This window comes from Lissotriton vulgaris, chromosome 4_1 (assembly GCF_964263255.1).
Source record: "Lissotriton vulgaris chromosome 4_1, aLisVul1.2, whole genome shotgun sequence".
In the NCBI taxonomy this organism is placed as follows: domain Eukaryota; kingdom Metazoa; phylum Chordata; class Amphibia; order Caudata; family Salamandridae; genus Lissotriton; species Lissotriton vulgaris.
Genome location: NC_141691.1, coordinates 955,449,150 through 955,464,920, shown reverse-complemented (window position 1 = coordinate 955,464,920; position 15,771 = coordinate 955,449,150). Strand labels below are relative to the sequence as shown.

The window sequence follows — 15,771 nt, the reverse complement described above, 5'->3', positions numbered from 1 at the left end:
CCTTCCACGCTTATGGTGGACAAAAATGATTCAAAAAAGGGGGTGGTGATGAACAGAGTGTCTGAATTAAGCTGACCACTCTTACCCAGTCCAAGGATCAGGGCTTGATCCATCACCGTTTTTTAGCTCACTGCACCATCCCAGCTCAGAACTTGGCTGTATGCAAATTAGTCTGACCCTGGCCCAGTGCATCATGGGAACAGGGCAGACCAAACTACCAAGCCAATTCTTATACTGGGAAGGAAACAAGCTACCGGGGACCGGTTTCTGGCATTTCAGCCGTCTTCGGCACGGCTTGCTTGAATCCTGATGGTGCAATGAGCTAGGGACTCACATCTGAGTATACCCTTCCACGCTTATGGTGGACAAAAATGATTCAGAAAAGGGGGTGGTGATGATGAACAGAGTGTCTGAATTAAGCAGACCACTCTTACCCATACCAAGGATCAGGGCTTGATCCATCACCGTTTTTTAGCTCACTGCACCATCCCAGCTCAGAACTTGGCTATATGCAAATTAGTCTGACCCTGGCCCAGTGCATCATGGGATCAGGGCAGACCAAACTACCAAGCCAATTCTTATACTGGGAAGGAAACAAGCTACCGGGGACCAGTTTCTGGCATTTCAGCCGTCTTCGGCCCGGCTTGCTTGAATCCTGATGGTGCAATGAGCTAGGGACTCACATCTGAGTATACCCTTCCACGCTTATGGTGGACAAAAATGATTCAGAAAAGGGGGTGGTGATGAACAGAGTGTCTGAATTAAGCAGACCACTCTTACCCAGTCCAAGGATCAGGGCTTGATCCATCGCCATTTTTTAGCTCACTGCACCATCCCAGCTCAGAACTTGGCTATATGCAAATTAGTCTGACCCTGGCCCAGTGCATCATGGGAACAGGGCAGACCAAACTACCAAGCCAATTCTTATACTGGGAAGGAAACAAGCTACCGGGGACCGGTTTCTGGCATTTCAGCTGTCTTCGGCCCGGCTTGCTTGAATCCTGATGGTGCAATGAGCTAGGGACTCACATCTGAGTATACCCTTCCACGCTTATGGTGGACAAAAATGATTCAGAAGACGGCTGAAATGCCAGAAACCGGTCCCCGGTAGCTTGTCTCCTTTCTGGTGAAGAATTGGCTTGGTAGTTTAGTCTGCCCTGTTCCCATGATGCACTGGGCCAGGGACAGACTGATTTGCATATAGCCAGGTTCTGAGCTGGGATGGTGCAGTGAGATAAATAACGGTGATGGATCAATCCCTGATCTTTGGACTGGGTAAGAGTGGTCTGCTGAATTCAGACACTCTGTTCATCACCACCCCCTTTTCTGAATCGTTTTTGGCCACTATAGGTGTGGCAGGGCATACTCAGACATGAGTCCCTTTCTCACTGCACCATCAGGATTCAAGCAAGCCGGGCCGAAGACGGCTGAAATGCCAGAAACCGGTCCCCGGTAGCTTGTCTCCTTTCTGGTGAAGAATTGGCTTGGTAGTTTAGTCTGCCCTGTTCCCATGATGCACTGGGACAGGGACAGACTTATTTGCATATAGCCAGGTTCTGAGCTGGGATGGTGCAGTGAGATAAATAACGGTGATGGATCAAGCCCTGATCTTTGGACTGGGTAAGAGTGGTCTGCTTAATTCAGACACTCTGTTCATCACCACCCCCTTTTCTGAATCGTTTTTGGCCACTATAGGTGTGGCAGGGCATACTCAGACATGAGTCCCTTTCTCACTGCACCATCAGGATTCAAGCAAGCCGGGCCGAAGACGGCTGAAATGCCAGAAACCGGTCCCCGGTAGCTTGTCTCCTTTCTGGTGAAGAATTGGCTTGGTAGTTTAGTCTGCCCTGTTCCCATGATGCACTGGGCCAGGGACAGACTGATTTGCATATAGCCAGGTTCTGAGCTGGGATGGTGCAGTGAGATAAATAACGGTGATGGATCAAGCCCTGATCTTTGGACTGGGTAAGAGTGGTCTGCTTAATTCAGACACTCTGTTCATCACCACCCCCTTTTCTGAATCGTTTTTGGCCACTATAGGTGTGGCAGGGCATACTCAGACATGAGTCCCTTTCTCACTGCACCATCAGGATTCAAGCAAGCCGGGCCGAAGACGGCTGAAATGCCAGAAACCGGTCCCCGGTAGCTTGTCTCCTTTCTGGTGAAGAATTGGCTTGGTAGTTTAGTCTGCCCTGTTCCCATGATGCACTGGGACAGGGACAGACTGATATGCATATAGCCAGGTTCTGAGCTGGGATGGTGCAGTGAGATAAATAACGGTGATGGATCAAGCCCTGATCTTTGGACTGGGTAAGAGTGGTCTGCTTAATTCAGACACTCTGTTCATCACCACCCCCTTTTCTGAATCGTTTTTGGCCACTATAGGTGTGGCAGGGCATACTCAGACATGAGTCCCTTTCTCACTGCACCATCAGGATTCAAGCAAGCCGGGCCGAAGACGGCTGAAATGCCAGAAACCGGTCCCCGGTAGCTTGTCTCCTTTCTGGTGAAGAATTGGCTTGGTAGTTTGGTCTGCCCTGTTTCCATGATGCACTGGGACAGGGACAGACTGATTTGCATATAGCCAGGTTCTGAGCTGGGATGGTGCAGTGAGATAAATAACGTGATGGATCAAGCCCCGATCTTTGGACTGGGTAAGAGTGGTCTGCTTAATTCAGACACTCTGTTCATCACCACCCCCTTTTCTGAATCGTTTTTGGCCACTATAGGTGTGGCAGGGCATACTCAGACATGAGTCCCTTTCTCACTGCACCATCAGGATTCAAGCAAGCCGGGCCGAAGACGGCTGAAATGCCAGAAACCGGTCCCCGGTAGCTTGTCTCCTTTCTGGTGAAGAATTGGCTTGGTAGTTTAGTCTGCCCTGTTCCCATGATGCACTGGGCCAGGGACAGACTGATTTGCATATAGCCAGGTTCTGAGCTGGGATGGTGCAGTGAGATAAATAACGGTGATGGATCAAGCCCTGATCTTTGGACTGGGTAAGAGTGGTCTGCTTAATTCAGACACTCTGTTCATCACCACCCCCTTTTCTGAATCGTTTTTGGCCACTATAGGTGTGGCAGGGCATACTCAGACATGAGTCCCTTTCTCACTGCACCATCAGGATTCAAGCAAGCTGGGCCGAAGACGGCTGAAATGCCAGAAACCGGTCCCCGGTAGCTTGTCTCCTTTCTGGTGAAGAATTGGCTTGGTAGTTTAGTCTGCCCTGTTCCCATGATGCACTGGGCCAGGGACAGACTGATTTGCATATAGCCAGGTTCTGAGCTGGGATGATGCAGTGAGATAAATAACGGTGATGGATCAAGCCCTGATCTTTGGACTGGGTAAGAGTGGTCTGCTTAATTCAGACACTCTGTTCATCACCACCCCCTTTTCTGAATCGTTTTTGGCCACTATAGGTGTGGCAGGGCATACTCAGACATGAGTCCCTTTCTCACTGCACCATCAGGATTCAAGCAAGCCGGGCCGAAGACGGCTGAAATGCCAGAAACCGGTCCCCGGTAGCTTGTCTCCTTTCTGGTGAAGAATTGGCTTGGTAGTTTAGTCTGCCCAGTTCCCATGATGCACTTGGCCAGGGACAGACTGATTTGCATATAGCCAGGTTCTGAGCTGGGATGGTGCAGTGAGATAAATAACGGTGATGGATCAAGCCCTGATCTTTGGACTGGGTAAGAGTGGTCTGCTTAATTCAGACACTCTGTTCATCACCACCCCCTTTTCTGAATCATGACAACAAGCAAGGCAGTCCACATTATAGTCCTTCCCCGATGTCCATGACGGCTAGATAGGACGTCCTCCCTGTGACCACTTCCTCTTTCTTCGCGCGAGTCACGCCATAGTATTACTGGTCCTGTTTCGCACCATCGTTTCCTAGCAAGAGAACACACAACAGCGTCAGCGGTGCAAGGACAAAAGTCCCTATGTACACCATCAGGAAAAAATATGACCTTGAGAACAGTGCGGTTCATAACCACACATTTGAGAAAACCCGAATACTTACTGCAGTACGGGGGGATCGCTACCGCAGGAGGCTCGGGAGGGATAATCCTCGCCTCTGTGTCCTTAATAGAATTAAAACTTACTGTTACTATGCTAGGCAAATTTCGATTCTATGTCAGTATCGGAGGTTTCAGATTATGCTAGTTCAAAGCTTACTTACCACCAATTGTGCAATATCCACCACCGGTTTAAAGTAGAACCGTTTAAAAGTGGAATCCGAGGACCAGTCCGCAGCGCACATTAGGTCCTCCAAGCGGGCTCCCAACGAAAAGGCTTTCGAAGCCATGGCCCCTCTGGCCGAGTGGGCACCGAACTGCTTCGTATCGATACCTGCTTCCTGCATGATCCACCGTACCCATCTGGCGATGGTGGGTGATGAGACAGCCTTGTGCGGTTTTCGCACGCAATCAGTAGCTGTCGTTCGCCCGCAGGGCGAAGTTCAAGGGTCACCTCCTCATATGCCTTCAAGCATTGTACCACACAGAGTTTTGGGACGTCGACGAAATACGGGTAGGAAATCGTCCTTGATCCACATTTCGTACGGCGCCCCAAAGTGAAGACGACCCCATCAGGGGAAAAAACCCTCGCTGAAACATCCAGAGCTCGTACATCCGAAAGCCGCCTGCATGAAACCTGGCACAAAAGCATCGCTAATTTCGCTGCTAGCTCCTTCAAGGACAGATACTTATTCGGTTGCCAAGACAAAAAAAGATTCAACACAAGGTTGACATCCCAGAGAACTGAATACCGCGGTTCAGGGGGCAAAGAAAGACGAATACCCCTCAAAAGTCTACAAACAAAAGGATGTTCCCGAATCGGCGCACCTTCCACCGGGTGGTGGCCTGCTGAGATCGCCAAACGCATCGCATTGACACTGCTGTGGGCCAGGCCGGCCGAAGCCGATTCCGCCAGAAAGTTCAAGACTGGAACGACGCCTGCGACCAGGGGATCCAGACCCCGTCGAAGACACCAACGGGATCACTTATTCCAAGCTGAGCGGTACCGTTTCGCTGTTCTACAGGCCCAGGCCCTGGAAAGGAAAGTCTCAGCCGGTCCCGAAAGACCTGGGAGCGACCAGCGTCGCCTGAAAGCCTCCACGCCATGAGGTGAAGAGAGCTCTGCATTACCAGAGGATGGGGGTCCCCGTCCGCGTTGAGAAGAAGACGCGGAAACCGGGGGAGTAGGATTGGAGAATTCCAGGAAAGTTCCAGAAGAACTGGAAACCAAACTTGAGATCTCCACCAGGGGGTCACCATGACCACCTCCGCTCGCTGGCGGCGAAGCTGGGCCACCGCCCTCAGCACCATTGAAAACGGAGGGAAGGCGTACGACCTCTCCGGACCCCAGTCCTGGAGGAAAGCATCTGTGGCCACCGCGAGAGGGTCCGGCCTCCAGCTGAAAAACCGCGGGAGCTGATGGTCCAGACAGGTTGCAAAGAGGTCCACCGAGAACTGGCCCCAAAGACTGTCCAGCCACCTGAAGACCTGTGCGTCCAGTTTCCACTGACTGGAGTCCCGCAAGTGCCGGGAGTGTCAATCCGCCACCTGATTGGCCTGACCTGGCAAGTACTCCGCTGTCACTGACACGTGGTGTGCCAGGCAATAATCCCAGAAATCCTTCGCTAAATCTGCCAGGGCTTTGGAGCGAGGGCTACCCAGGTGGTTGACGTAACGGACAGCTGAGATGTTGTCCATCTGAAGCAGGACACAGAAACGAACTGAAACTTCGTTCTAACAGCGTACCGCGAAGGACCCTGCCAACAGCTCTAAGCAGTTGATATTCAGCTCCTGTTCCTCGAACGACCAGGCGCCGCCTGTGGAAAACTCTCCGCAACGGGCGCCCCAACCGGCTCTGCTGGCGTCGGACTCTATCACCAAGTCCGGAACTGGACCGAAGATCGCCGACCGTTCCAGGCCTCCATATGGGCGAGCCACCATGCCATTTCCTCCTTCACTTCGACGGAGAGGGGAACCACCTGATCGTAAGTCAGTCCCGACGTAGATGATGCGCCTTGAGGCGTTGGAGGGCCCGATAGTGGAGGGGACCCGGGAAGATTGCCTGGATGGATGAGGAAAGTAACCCCGCCACCCGGGCAATCTGGCGGAGGGATGTGTGGGACCTCGAGATCGTCTGACGCAAAATGTGACAAATCTTTCCTATCTTCTTGGAGGGTAGGCTCAGGGTGCACTGCACCGAGTCCACGGTAAAACCCAGAAACACTACTGTCTGAGAAGGAGAGAGAACTGACTTTTCTTCGTTCACGACAAACCCCAGCCCTTGGAGCAGGGACACTGTCTGCCGAAGTTGAAGGATTAGCTTCCTGGGACATTGCGCCATCAACAGGATGTCGTCCAAATAGACAATCATCCGCACCCCTTGCCTCCGCAAGTGTTCCACTACCGGGTGAAGAAGCTTGGTAAAGCACCAAGGCGCCGAGGAAAGCCAGAATGGAAGGGCGGTAAACTCGAAAACCTGGCCCATCCACCGGAATTGAAGAAATCGACGATGCGGAGGGTGAATGGGCACCACCAAAAAAGGCATCCTTGAGGTCCAGCCGGACCATCCAGTCGTTGGGTTGCAACATGTCCCGCAACAGATGGATACCCTCCATCTTGAAATGCCGGTAAACCAACCAGCCGTTGAACTCTTTGAGCTTGATTACCAGTCGCTTGCCTCCGTCTGCCTTTTCCACTAGAAACAGATTGCTCAAAAACCCGGCAGGGTGTTGCGTCGAACGACAAATGGCCCCTTTGCACAGCAATTCGGAGACCTCTTTGTCGACCAGCTGCACGTCTGCGTGAGAGAAAACAATAGGGAGTGAAGGCCTGCGTTGGTAGGGTCGATCGTAAAATTCTATGCGAAATCCTCGGACGGTCTGTAGGACCCATGAGTCCGACGTGATCGCGGCCCAGGCCTCCAGAAACAAGGCTAACCGCACCCCAATGCGGACTTGATCCGCCGGAATAACACTCACCGGTTGAATTGTTTCCAGCGGTGTTCTTGAAACCACCTCGGCCTCGGAAGCGCTGGCCACTGGTGGGGTAGAAGGTGTTGTAATTTGATGAGGCATTAAATTGACCTCGCCCGGAGCCTTGATTCCTGTTGCCAGACTGCTGTTGACCGCCACGGCTGGTCGCGCGGCCCCCACCGCGACCGGCCCCTCGAGAGAAACGCTGTTGAAAAACTTTCTTAATGCTCGATAGAGCCCTATCCAGGGACGTAAAGGTGGAAACAAACTTCCCTAGCTCCTTTATGAAAGGGTCCCCAAAGAGCCCCCCTTGGGCCACCGCCCCCGCCTCAGAGGAGGCCAAGTCGCCCAGCTTCGGGTCGAGCTTTATTAAGAGGGACCTGCGACGCTCGGTCGAGAGGTCACAATTTGCATTCCCCAGGAAAACTACCACTCTCTGAGCCCAGTTGGACAGTACGTCTGGAGAAATGGTCCCCCCTGACACTTTAGCCTCTTCTGCCATATGTAGTATCTTATTGATAGGCCCTATGGCGTCCAAAAGCTTGTCCTGACAGGAACGGCAGGACCGATCAATCCCCTTGCGAGGATCTTTAATGAACTTCGCAAGAAAGGTGGCCATCTTAGGGTCCAACTCGGGCGTAAGGGCCACTTTGCCCTCCAACGTAGGCCTGGGACACTCTCCCCGCAGACAACTCCTTGCTTCCTTTTCGAGGGGCTTGCGGAGGCGTCCCGCGCCGAACTACGCCACCTTCTCCCCAGGGGTCCAGGCAGCCGACCGCGGATGCATTATTTTATCCGGGTCCAGCATGCCTGAACTATCCTGGGGCAAGTCGGCGGCGGAGCCCGAAGGGCGCCAAGAACGCACAGACCCATCCTCGTAATCCGTGTCTGCCGGTGACATACCACCCGGGGATGAGGGAGCCGTACCTATGGACCCCGAAGGGCCCGGGGTTGATGGAGGCGCAGGGGTAGGCGCGGTCGCCTTGGCCAGAAAAGCGTCATGCAAACGCTCAAAGGCGTCCCTGTCCACACCCTGCGTCGCCCCAGAAACCCTAAATGGGCCTGAGTTACCCTTTCACACTCCTGCATAATGCGGGCAGATAGGCGCTCCTCCATAGGACCTACAATCTCCTGTACACATCGGTATATAGAGCTGTCTACTGCGCTATAGAATTCCTCATCATTCAAGTACTGATGGGATTCTTCCTCTTCATAGTATTCCTCCTGATCCATGATAGAACCCTTCTGCAGACCTAAACCCACTAGCAGGAAAAGTCTGTGAGGCACAAGATCAGGGCACCAGGCAGCAACCTGCACAAACTGTGGAGCAGACCGAGTCTGCAGCTTTGGCCCCGGTGGAACCGGAGGGAGGGGGCGGGACACAAACCCCAAAGCACGCAGACCCTCACACAGAACCGGGTCAACGCCACCTCCCTGCGCGCTTGAAATAAGAACAAGAGCAGGATTTGAAAGTGCCCCAAAGAAAAAAACGCCCGCAGATGCCAACGCGGTCGAACCGCTTTACTGACCCCAGGAGGCGTAACAAGGGTACTAGGGCTGAATACAGACCCAGGGAGGCCCTGGGCGTAGCGGTGAGGCGGCAATGAGGGCTCCGGCGGCTCGCTCTCCCCAGCGCGGTTCTCCTGAAGATAAAAAACGCGCTGAGAACAGCGAGACGCTCAGGCACCCCCTAGCGGCCGGAGGAGGCCGTGAAACCAGGAAAAATCGCATAAGGGACAGCGAGTGTCCCCGCGATTCCGTAGGGGCTCTGAAAAGGAAAACAGAGCAAGGAAAAACAGAAACAAAGCTGCAATTGTCAATGACCAAACACCTAGTACATCAAAACCATCAAACAACCCCAAAATTCCACAATAATGAGGAGAAAAACACTTAACTGGCTGCGAAGCAGCGAAGAAAGAGGAAGTGGTCACAGGGAGGACGTCCTATCTAGCCGTCATGGACATCGGGGAAGGACTATACTGTGGACTGCCTTGCTTGTTGTTATGGGACTTGTAGTTTTTCTGAGGAAATTTTACTGATGTTGTAGCCCTTATCCTTTCTTTTGAGGTTTAGGACTCATGTTATTGCTTTTTTGGCTGCTGTGTGTTGTATTAAATAAACAGCGAAGAAGGGACAAAGCATAATCTGAAGCCTCCGGTCCTGACATAGAATTTGTACACTATCTTTGTGCATTGGCCTGGGCCAATTATTTTAACGTTTTATCCACTGCTATTTTTATACATTTCTGTTTTTATGATATGTACTTGTCTCGCTTTGTATTATGACGAGTTGATATTTTATGATTATTAGCACATGTATGTATGATTTTTTACTTCTTACTTTTAATCTTACATATTTCCATTTTATGTAACAATGCTTTTATGACACGTATTGTCAAAATAAACTGAAATTAAATAGATTGTTTATGTGTAGGAAGGTGTCCCTTCCTGCATATTAACAATTATTAGGGTGCCTGTGTTGGCGCAAGGCAGCCTAATTTGGCACCAGCGCAAGAGGAAACGCAGGGCTGCACCTATTGTTGTAAATATGATGCAGCCCTACGTTTCAGAAGTGGCGGAGCACAGCTTTAGGCCAAGAAGGCTAACGCAGCGCCCCTTCTTTGTAAATATGCCCTCAGGTTTTTCCTGGTCTTAATTTTGGCGCTGCCCCATATTTATGCCACCCTTGTAAATATGGAGCAGCGTCAAAATCAATGGGTGTTGCGGTGGAACGCCCACCGCAACACCCATTGCCCACCCCTCTCACACTAAGTGGCTTAACGCCGCCTTGTGAACAAGGCAAAGCCCCTACTGCGACAGGAACGTCGAAAAAAGTGACGTTCCTGTGGTGATACAGGCTTGTAAATATGCCCCAATTTTTGTAAATCTAACCCTACAACTGCACCTCAGTGGTCATCACACATGAGATGCAAACACTTCCCAAATAGGCTTAAAGCAAAGACAGCGCTCTTCAAACTACATTCCATATGGTGCGTGCGAATAAACACTTCTACACCCCGCTTTAATACATTACAATAATACAATCAATGGTACGTATGTTTTATTGTGAATTTCTTTTCAATAAAAAGAGGAAGGAACATACACCAGGGGAGCTTTCCTTTTCACACATTGACAAAGCTGTACGAAGCGCCGATTTCTCAAAGTCACTTTCACGAATTCATCAATTCCACTGTGAGCGCTGCCATTGGTTTCCTGGTCACAGCAGACGTGCGTGCAGCGGAGCACGTTCACAAGAGCTCTGTCAGAGCCATTTCGTTAATGCAAAAACAACAGTGGCACGGGGGGCGGAGAAGGAAGCAACACGGGGGTGGAAATTTATGTTCTTTTCTAACTGGTATTTTCGCATTTTATAAACCTTGTGTTAGAAATACGACCGCGCCCAGCTACGTTTGGAGACAAAGTTCATCCGCACGGTTGGCGCAGTCAACTGTGATCGAGCACAGTATTTTTACAACCAATTATATGACAGAAACTGTAAAGAAAAGTAAACCAGTGGGCGAAGAAGCAGGGGAGAGAGAAAGAAAGAGAGTGTGTGGGTGGCATTTCAGGTTTTAAAAGTAACTCGCCTTAGGAGTGGTCTGCAATAACCGACGTTGTCTGACAGAACGTCTTTCACGCACAGATATATATTGTGAAGAGATGCAAATAATGTGAAAGGGATATCTTGCAGAACCCCCTTCTAACGCGACAAGAGAAAAACTTCAAGATTGCTGGCAGAAAAAAACAGCACACTTTGAATTCTATTTCCCAGGTATAAGATAAGGCATGGTGTTTTTATAGTTCAGTAATTTTTTATTGAAAATAAGACATATATACAAGGTACAGATAAAAACACATGGGGGATGGGAAAAATAAAGATAGGGTCTCTATTGGCCTGTGCCTGTAAGTTCATAGCATAGTCCATGTTCTCACGCTGGCTTCATCTTCTTCTCTTAATCCTTTAGGCTTCCCCCACATCCCTTGCGCGCTGTCTGATTATCTTCCTACCCTCCTGTGGGCGCGGAGAGAAAGGAGAAAGGAGAGGTGTAGAGATATAGAGAGTGCAGAGAGCAATTGTGTCGCTGAGTAGGCGATGCATGTGGATTGTGCAGTGTTGCCTAGTCTGGGCATTCAGGGAGGCTTATGGGAGGACAGGTAGTTGTCTAGCGACATCCACATCCCGCTTTTTTTTCCTGAGTTCGGTAGGCTGTTGGTTGTTATGGTGTCGGCTGCCCGTAGGAAAGTGACCCAGTTGAACCAGGCTTTAAAAGTTGCCTTTGCTGTGTCTTTCCAGTTGGTCAACACCATCTTGACCGCCGCTGTGAGCAGGAGGTTAAGGTCTTGTTGTCTTGCAGCAGATCCTGGCATTCTTGGGGAGCTGCATGAGCTGCCTACCTCTGGTAATGCTGTTTCTAGAGGATGCTCTACCTCCAGCTAGTTCCTCATCTTCAAAGTTGGCCCCGGCATCAGAATGGATTCTGAATATTTTTTAATAGTGACTCAAAACCGGTACATAGATGATGCACTGACAGCATCAACGAAAAAAATATGACTTACCTTCTGTAACAATGTTTCTGAAGGATACATTAATTATCCCACAGAATCCCCACCTCATGAATACTTCTTCCAGACTTCAGACTGCTCTGGAAACACCCCCACCTCATGTCTCTCCAATGCCACCAGGTGGCAAGGTACGATGTCTTTGGTCTTCCTGCTTGTTGAAAACGTTGTTCTTGCTCCATCTGGCTCGCTTTGGTGCTCCTGCGCCATCTTGGTGATTTACCCGCTGGTAGCGGTTTCCACAGACAGTGCAAGACGCTTGACTTGATAGAAGGAATAATGTTAAACATATTTTTCTACTTCTTGCACTGTCCACCCCAAGGAAGCACCATTATTCTGAAGAAGAAGACGTGGCTATCTAAAATGTATTGCTATCCAAGATGATGAGATTAACAATGTTTGTTGTCAGAGTTTCCTGTTTTAAAATGGAGTTAACTTTCCTTCCTGTGATGTCATGTCCTGCCTACGCCATTTATAAGGAGGCTTGGATCACGATTTTTCATCCCATTCATCGTCCCCTTACTTTTTTTGTATTTTTCATTATTTTTGCATCCGTTTTCTGCAGTAGCATACACTGTTGGGTATCCCTTCCACTATTCCTTATGCTGGACTCTTTCTCAACCCTGTCCTGGGGTAGTTTTGTTGCTTTGCTTCTCAAAACTTGTATAATTTATAATCTTCAATCAAGAACCACAAAGGTGTAACTAAGACCCTCTTAGGGAGACACGTGACACCTTGTAGGTGCTTACTAAATGCAGGAGGGCACAGTGGCTACTGGGAGGAATAGCTCTTTTCTAGGGCAATTGGGAAGGAAACAAAAGAGGCCTTCGCAGCAGCCCATCCTTGACAGAAAATGATTTTTCTTGCAATGCTGCTCAGACTGTGAGCCATGGTTTGGCTTTGCTTACATCTCCGCAAAAAGAGTAGACCTTTCCCCTAAAATAGCACTAGCCATTGGATTGCGTGTCTACAAGATTTTCTGGTACATCCCCCAAGAATTCGAGATATCACTCAAAGACACGAAATACACCAAATTCCACAAAGATAAGAAAACCTTCTCCCATGAAAAAGTGTACCCATATATAAAAGCAGAATATGTACTTTCTGGGAGGAACCCTGGCTATAGCAGTGACAGTGGCGGTTCGGACACAGGATCAGACTCTTCTGACAGTAGTTATAATCGTAACCAACCACGAAATAGACGAGGCAGAGCGGGGAGGAGAATGAATAGAGGGAACCCCTGGCAACCTTACCAGGGTCCCCCACCACAGTTTTTCTACGGGCACCCCCCGTTTCAGCAACCATACCCACAGCAACCGTTCCCATTCTGGGACAACACCCAAATGCAAGGCATGCCACAACAGCCTTTTTTAGGGAGAGGAAGAAGACCAGGCCGAGGAAAAACCAGAGGACAGCAAGTACAATGGGCACAACCTCTGGAAACCACCAGAACCCACACGAGGAGCCAAGGACCGGTAACAACACCGTCAACCAGCAACATCTGAGCCTAGTGGTGAACCTCTCTGATAAAGTTTTAACACCTATTCAAAATAAAGTTTTGGAAAAAGGCCTAGGTTTCGTCCCCACCACAAATTTGGATAAATTTAAACTGTACTGTGAATTGAAGGAATTCATTCGCAGTATAAAATTACAGGTTTATTTCAAAGATAAACCTCAACCGGTGGGAACTGTGAGTGACACAGGACTAAAGAAGAAGTCCTCGTTCACCCCCCCTACTAACAGTCTACCAGTGGAGCTACTGGCATTTGAAAAGGCCATCCTAAAGGATGTGACAGATTTGGATACAGGGTCCTTTAAGACATTTCACAACACCAGCAGAGTTGAGAAAGAGGCCATCCACGAACTAGCTAACGACACCAGCATTACAATTAAACCCGCCGATAAGGGTGGGGCAATTGTGATACAAAACTCCACAGACTATGAGGATGAATGTCTGAGACTTCTAGCTGACCAAAGAAATTATGAGGTTCTTAGGGCAGACCCCACGGAACGCATAAGAATTGAGATTGCCGGAATGGTAGAAGAATGCCTGGTAAATGACTGGCTCACCAAAAAGGAATCGGATTTTCTGGAAAATAAACATCCCAGGACTCCGTATTTCTACACGATCCCGAAGATCCACAAAAGACTGGAGAAACCACCTGGGAGACCAATCGTTTCAGGGATCGGGTCTATACTAGAGCCACTTTCCAAGTTTGCAGATGCATTCTTGAGACCAATAGTACAGAGAACAGAGACCTACTTACAGGATACTAAATCAGTATTGTGCCTCATAAAAGACCTAGTTTTTGACCCCTCCATGCAAATTCTAATCGGTCTCGACGTGGAGAGCCTATATACAAGCCTCCCCCATAGGGAGACACTACAAATTCTGGAGGACATCCTGTTTGAGAACGAATGGGACTACAAAACACCGAGACATGTGGTTTTGGAATGTTGCCGCCTGGCGCTAACCGAGAATTTCTTTCTTTTCCAACAAACAATATACAAACAAACCCATGGAACTAGCATGGGAAGCACATTCGCGCCGAGTGTGGCGGGATTGTATGTGCACTGGCTAGAGAAAAAGAAAATCCTGAATGCAGATAACCCTTACTCCAACAACATCCAGTTGTGGAGACGTTATATTGATGACGTTTTCCTCATTTGGAATGGGAGTGAGCAAGAGGCAAATGGGTTTCTGGACTGGCTGAACCTACAAGATCCTTTCCTAAGGTTCACCTCTACTATGAGTCGTGACCAGTTGGTCTTTCTGGATCTAAACATTAAGGCTGAAAGAGGCAAACTAACTACCACAACGCACTTTAAGCCTACATCAAGGAACTGCTTGCTTAGCTTTGAAAGCTTTCATCCACGCCAGCTCCGGGAAAATCTGCCTTTTGGACAGTTCCTACGGCTCAGGAGGAACTGTTCTGAGAAAAGTGATTATGAAGTACAAGCAAAAGAGCTTTGTGAAAAACTACAACAAAGACAGTATCCCAAAAGGATAGTTCAAAGAGCAAAGAAAAGAGCATCCAATAATAACAGGGAGGCACTGCTGGAAGCAAAACAAAAGGAACCGCCAACAGACACCTCTGAAAGAAGACCCATCTGCATCACTACCTACACGGTAGCTTCACAACAGGTAACGAAAATTGTAAAAAAACACTGGAAAACATTGAACAGTGGAGGTCTGAATATCACCCAACCTATGTTCAGTCATCGAAAAGGAAAAAACCTAAAAGATCTGGTGGTACATACACGTCCAAGGAATGTGGAAGGTCCGATCAGAAGACTGCATCCACTACCAGTAGGTCATCACCCATGTTCTAACTGCAGTGTATGCCACCTTACCGAAACTACAAAACAGGTGACATGTAACACAGGCCTTGTGTGGGACCTGAAGAATTTCTCGAACTGTAACACGTCAGGGGTCGTATACATGATCACATGTATATGCAATCTGCATTACATAGGAATGACCACCAGAAAGGTCAACACGAGAATGGTGGAACATCGAAGCAATTTCAGGTGTAAACACTCGAACACAAAGATGACCACACATTTTTTGGAAATGGCACACACACCCAACGATTTACGGTGGGTAGTTTTAGAAACCCAACAGCCCCATGCTGACATGGAAAAGAAACTACTTGAGAAAGAACAACGTTGGGTGTTCAGACTCCGTTCACACATTGTGGGACTCAATGACGATATCCCCTGGGGTCAGTTCACATGAAGAATTCTGTTGATATGAGTGTCTACTCATATAGAACAAAACTCATTGAGCATCATGTGTGTCGATATGATTACCGAACTGACACATCTCAAAACACTGACGATGTTATTTCGACTCCTCTCGCAAAATCCATTTATTTTGAATGATTTATCATTAGTCTATTTAAGAAATAAGATAACAGACTAGTGGAGCAACATAACCACTTCTGTTTCAAAAACCGTCTGTGAGCGAGGATAAGGGTAACTTAATCCACTCTGCGAATCTTAGCAAGATTATATCATCTAACAAAAAGCGAGGAATAACCAACAGTGTTTAAACACTATATACTAAAAGCATATAGAAAGAATGATATTTATTGGACACCCCTTTCACCAGCGCTTTGCACACTTAAGATGTGATGGATGCACTTGAAAAATGACCAAGCCAATTAATGCCTGATAATATGTATCATATTTCACATATCATCCTAAATTTTTTAGGCACTT

At 48.8% G+C, this 15,771-nt stretch overlaps 1 protein-coding gene and 1 pseudogene across 1 annotated transcript in view; both read right to left on the bottom strand.

Annotated features, from left to right (window-relative positions):
• LOC147722750 (uncharacterized) overlaps positions 1 to 8,221 on the bottom strand; it is a 31,235-nt pseudogene extending 23,014 nt beyond the window's left edge.
• Positions 1 to 15,771, bottom strand: part of LOC147722749 (cytochrome c oxidase subunit 4 isoform 1, mitochondrial-like) — a 370,649-nt gene that overhangs the window by 284,548 nt on the left and 70,330 nt on the right. The window lies entirely within an intron of this gene.